Raw genomic sequence first — 5,817 nt, 5'->3', positions numbered from 1 at the left:
ATGGGTCCCTTTATGAGTTCTTATGGTCTTAAGTATATCGTGGTAGATGTTGACTATGTGTCCAATTGGGTAGAAGCTATGGATCGAGCAGATAATGAAGGTATGAGAGTGATGCATTTTTTAGATAGAATATTTTCTCTTATTTTGGTGTTCCAAGAACCATAATAAGTGATGGAGGTTCTCACTTTTGCAACAAATTTTTTGACAACTTCGGCTAAGTATGGGGTGAAGAAACATAAGGTAGCCACACTTTATCACCTACATGGAGTTGAACCATGATCGACCATAATTATAAGAATTGCCTAGAGCTTCCTGGCCCACGTGTCCCAAACGAACTAAACCACCCTCAATAGGAATGACAGATGGATCTTCTCTTTTTGAAGACTGGAAAGCGACTTCTCTGTCTAAGGTCAGTCTTGGAAAGCCTAGAGATCAGTTCGCTAATATCGCTAATTCTCATCAGAATCGAAACAGACCAATTACCAGATCCACCTATCATCGCCGGCATAACCATAAAAAAAATCATTAAAAAAGCGTGAGCCGTTATTAAAACATTATAAAATTGATGCTTCCCACCAAGAATTTGATCGCCAAACTAGTGGGCAAGTAGAAGTGTCAAACAGGGAGATTAAGTCTATCTTGGCCAAGATCGTCAATGCAAACAAAAGTGATTGGTTGAGAAAACTTGATGATGTTTTTTGGGTATATTGAACAACTTTTAAGCGCCAATCTGAATGTATCCTTACCAACTAGTTTTTAGTAAAGCTTGTCACTTGCTAGTGGAACTTAAATATAAGGCGTTATGGGCACTCAAGAAGTTGGAATGAAGTTGAACTTGTCTTCGAGCTTATGAATGGGTTGATCTTTACAAGGAGAGGATGAAGTGATACCATAATCAGAGAATTAAAAGAAGAGACTTCTAAGTGGTTGATTGGGTACTGTTGTTCAACTTGAGATTCAAGCTTTTCCCAAAAAAACCCTAAAATCAAAGTGGTCGAGACCTTTCAAAATAACTCAAGTTTTTCCATCTAAGGTGGCTGAACTAAAAAACAAAGACAAAAGTGTGTTCAAGGTAAATCGACAAAGGATCAAATAAATACATTGGTTCAATATATGAGCTAAAAGTAATGTCTATGATTTATCTTGATGAGTTTGAGTAATCCGGATAACTGAGTCGTACCGCAACATTAAATCAGGAGCTAGTCCGAGGCAACCCATTATGTGTTGTAAAACTATATAGATAGTTATTTTTGATTCACTTGTAGGATTAATCTCTGTGTTGAGTGTGCAAGAGTTGTAATTGCAAGAATATAAGAGGAAAAGTATTCTGAATAAGTAGGGACAGGATACCCGACGGACTGTCAGTCATGGGACGGACCGTCATGGGAACTATCGCAATTGGCACAGCTTACCTTATAAATCGGATAAGGTGTGACGGGTGTTAAAATGGATTATCAGTCTAGCAACGGACCGTCGCTGTGTATGTTACCCATTAGCTGATCGACTTCAGTTCCAGTAAATAGTGATGATCATCGTGATGGTTTGTTACCTCAGTGGCGGACCATCTTTATGACCATCGGAGCGGGTCTCAAGGCAGCAATATTTGGGCCAACCCAAGTGCATACTTTTTAGGGAAAATTTCAGAAATAGCAACTCTGTAGCCTTAATTATAACTTTTATAGCAACAGTTTCATAATTATGAAAAATAGCAAATTGTATTTGTATTTAAGTAAAATGTTGCTATATAAATACATATACAAATATATATGTATTACTCAAAAATACATATGCACAACTGAAAAATATATATTCTTCTATTACTATGAAGTGGGTAAAATATTACTACTTTTGCTATAAGTTATAATTTTAAAAAAGTGTTGTTATTTATTATAATTATAGTCTTGTCTCTGTAATTTTTCCTACTTTTTAATTAGGCCCATGACCCGACCCAAGCTCAATTTACTTATAAAAATTAAAGCGGTTACCAGGTGAATGCACGACTTCTCCTACTCCAATTTCTGAAACACTTGAAACTACAATAATCATCCATTTTAAATCACATTCAATCCCCCACTAACTTTTCAGCTCCTTCTCTTTGCGATTTAAATCCTGCAAACCATCTCATTGTTCTATCATTCACTTCATTAAGTCCTCTTTATTGAAAAATCAATTCTTTTTTTTCTTTGGTTAATTTTTATAAAGTTCAAGTAATTGGGAAGTTGCATTACAAGCCCAGGTGTGTTTCTTAGCCATTGATTCTTCATAGGGTTACCCTTTTAATGGTTGAAATGATTAGTATGGGTAGATTTGTTCTCCAACTTGTTTTTATGAGTAAATAAAAGGAGTGTTTGCTTTATAATGTTGGAGTTTGTATGGGTTGAAGGTTGAGTAACACTATTATAGCATGAATATTGATGGAATTTCGAGTGAAATTTGAGATTTCTATCGAATTAAAAGAACAGGCACACCAAGTGTTCGACAGAATGCCCAAAAAAATATAAAATTGAATTATGGCTTACCGACGAACAGACTAACGGATTGTCCCCTTTGCGATGGGTCATCGTTGTATCCATAGGCGAAGCATTAACTATTAATGGTTCTTGGATACCATTGATAGTCGAAGTGACGGACCATCAACTCTGTGAAAGACCGTTAGTTTCACCATCGTATGGTCACTAAAACACTGCCTGAGGGCGATGATCTAGGCGATGGCCTATCGCAACTGCAATTTCCCGTCAACTCGACCGTCGACCTTTAAGTAGAATCAAAATTCTTTTCTTTTTTTCTCACTAATAGCTATGTGTGGTGTTTTTCTCCTAACTAAGGTAATATGACTTAGAAGCTGCCTTCGAGGAGAGATGGGGACTGATCTTGACCAACCCGTAAAACCACTACCTCAAGGACCAGAAATGAACTGGAAGGCAATACTGTGGACCCAGCCTACCACACTCATCAAAGCAAAAAAAAAAAAATCAACCACCCCCCATTTTGATGAGGAAAGTGAATTATCGAGTGTGGGGGCTAACAGTGAAAGTAGCAGTGAGAATAATGGCAGTTCAAGCTCAAGCCCTGAGGTTGAAGGAGGAAAAGAGGTCACCGCTGATCCTAAAATAGATCCAGAATATGAAGAGGGCGATCTAATCAGGAGCAAGGACCCAGAGGTTCAGGAATCTATTAGATGGAAAGTTAAGGATTCGAAGAAACACTTCTGTGATGGGCTCCAATCGAATCAAAGTAGAAATATGAAGAGGCCCATTGCAGAAGAACATCAAATTGTCACAACTGGCCTTCATGAGTACCCGGACCTAGAAAGAAGATTCAATGAATATGAATTGGGATGTCTGTGAAAGCCTCCAGGATCATACTACCCAAATATAGCTCGTGAATATTTTGCTAATTATATGGTGATACTGGAGAAAGATTGCCCGAAAGGATCAAGAGTGGAAGATAAGAAAAATAGTACAAGAGTTCTAGTGAGAAGGGTGACAGTTAATATAAATGATCTCAACCAAATCTTGTTTAGTTCGAAGTACAATGCTCACACTATCACACCAAAGCTTGAGCATCTGATGGCCACAACACCTGATCAGCGACTATGGCTAGCTCGTGTTTTGGTAGATGATAGAAATCCGTAGTGGTTGCAACACAGAGAAAGAATTGCAAAATCATCCTTAAGCTTTAGGGCAAAGTTTTAGTGGTCCATTGTCAGGCTAAGGCTAATATCGATGGGAGGAGATACAAATCTTAACCCCTAGAGAGTAGTGTTGGTGCCATGCTTGATAGAAGGATTGAAGATTGATTTTGGGTAGATAATTAGTGATGAAATATTTTTGTGGGCATACAAGACATCCAGTGTACTACCATTCCTATGCCTAATCACTGAGTTTTGCAGGAAAGCAAACGTGCCAACCATCCGAGGAGTGGATAATGAGATTCAAGCTACGAGGAGGCAAGATATTGAAAAGACGAAGGATGACACAAAGTTTGAGATGAGTGTTCATAAGCCTTCAACATTTGGGACACAATCTGAACCTACACCAGAGGCATAAGATGCACCATCAGGTATGTCGTTTCCTTTAGCTACTATTGTTCTACACGGTAATTCTGCAACTTTTGGGTCCATACCTACACCTTCAATGACAGACACAGCAGATACCACTTCCATGCCACCAAGATACTCGGATTACAGGATAACCCAGAAGATATTTGTAAAAATGGTTAAAGCACAATAGAAATTTGAGTGGCAGTTGAATATATAGGCAAAAGAGTTTAAATTGTTTGCGAACAGACTAGTGGCTAAGGCTATGAAGTTGTGTGAGAACCTGCACGTGCGAATGGATGACATGGAGGAGCGAGTGAATAACAAGTTGAGAGAGATTTTAATTCTAGACTTAGCCAGGTTCACAGCCGAGCTAAAATAAGAACAGGTTGATATGCGGAGTTGAAAAGGCAACCAGGTCTGAGCATCTTTGATTTGGCTTTAGTATAAATTGATAAAGAAGTAGATATTGTGGACCTCATTGGTAGACAGATGAAAGATAAGGGAAAAGTTGTACTAAAAGTGTTGAGAAATAGCTGTCTAGGAAGAGAAGACATCAAGATGAGACACCAGAGGAAAGGGCAGTGTAAAGAGCAATGAGAAGATCAAGAATAGATGAAGAAGCAAGAATAAACGAGTTGAAGATGAAGTTGCAAGCGTGTCCACTAGTGAGGGTTAATAAAGTGGACACAGGCCAGCTCCACTACCTATTCCTACTCAAGTCACTGAGGAAGTGGCTAATTTGAGCACCCCGGTCACCGTCGGGGTCACTACTACTGTTGCTGAGGCCAGGGAGGCCTCTCATGACTCGACAGATTCACAAGCCTAATAGTTGTTCAAGTATTCTACTCCCTTGTACTTTATTTAGAATCCATTGAGGACAATGCATATATTTTAGTGCAGGGTGGGTGCTTGTGTGAAATCTGTCACCATGGGAGTTTTTGTTGCCTGTGTTCTTTTCCCTCGTGCGCTATCTAAGAGAATTGGCATGTTTAGAATTTTATTGTATTGTATGTTTTTATTGTTTTCATGTGATTATAAATATGCATTATTTTATTACTTCTACACTGTATGTTTTTATTGTTTTCATGTCATTATAAATATGCACTATTTTATTTCTCTGGTATGTACATATTGTGTGTGTTGAAAGATAATGATTGAATGAAAAGTTGTTGAACTATTGGATTCATTGGATTTTGATAAATAAGAACTACCTTCAAAACTATTCGTTTGTATATACCTTGTGATGATTGACCCTTGTGGATCTATGCTTGGCATTGGAATCTTTAGACTGAGCAAACATGTTTCTGTTTAGCACAATTCTAAAAATTAGTAGCATAAGTATTAGTTCATTATTGGTGCATGTGAGGATTTGATGCATTTCTTACTTGGTGTATACAGCTAGAACTTTGTCTGTTCAATTTTGTGAAGTGATACTTGATTAAATGGGTTCGGATCACAGGCCATCTTCCAGACAAGTCCACCTAACTTTAAAAGTCTAACCTAAACTATAGAGGTGTAATGATACTTTTTATTCAACACCTGAAACTTACCCTTCTTTATTGTTAAAACTTTATTTTGGCCCTAGTCCCTCCTTGGACATTGTGCACCTCAACTCGAGCAAATTATCTAAGTTGAGGGTGGCTACTATAGAAAGTGAACGAATGAAGGATAGTTTGAGAAGTTCATGTACCTGAGAATAATGAAGTGATAAGATCTCAAAATGTTATGTCACATTGTGAACCGATACTAAATGATATATCATCAATATCTTTGAC

General features: G+C 37.8%; 1 long non-coding RNA gene across 1 annotated transcript; it reads left to right on the top strand.

Annotated features, from left to right (window-relative positions):
• The first annotated feature begins 1,993 nt into the window (after nt 1-1,993).
• Nucleotides 1,994-5,104, top strand: LOC124899665. The gene is made up of 2 exons (XR_007056940.1): nt 1,994-2,236; nt 3,893-5,104. It is a non-coding gene; the product is annotated as an uncharacterized LOC124899665 (long non-coding RNA).
• Nucleotides 5,105-5,817: the final 713 nt, after the last annotated feature.

The sequence above is a fragment of the Capsicum annuum genome, chromosome 6 (assembly GCF_002878395.1).
Source record: "Capsicum annuum cultivar UCD-10X-F1 chromosome 6, UCD10Xv1.1, whole genome shotgun sequence".
NCBI classification, from domain to species: domain Eukaryota; kingdom Viridiplantae; phylum Streptophyta; class Magnoliopsida; order Solanales; family Solanaceae; genus Capsicum; species Capsicum annuum.
Note: the sequence above shows the minus strand (reverse complement) of the source record. Positions and strands in the feature narration are given on the sequence as shown.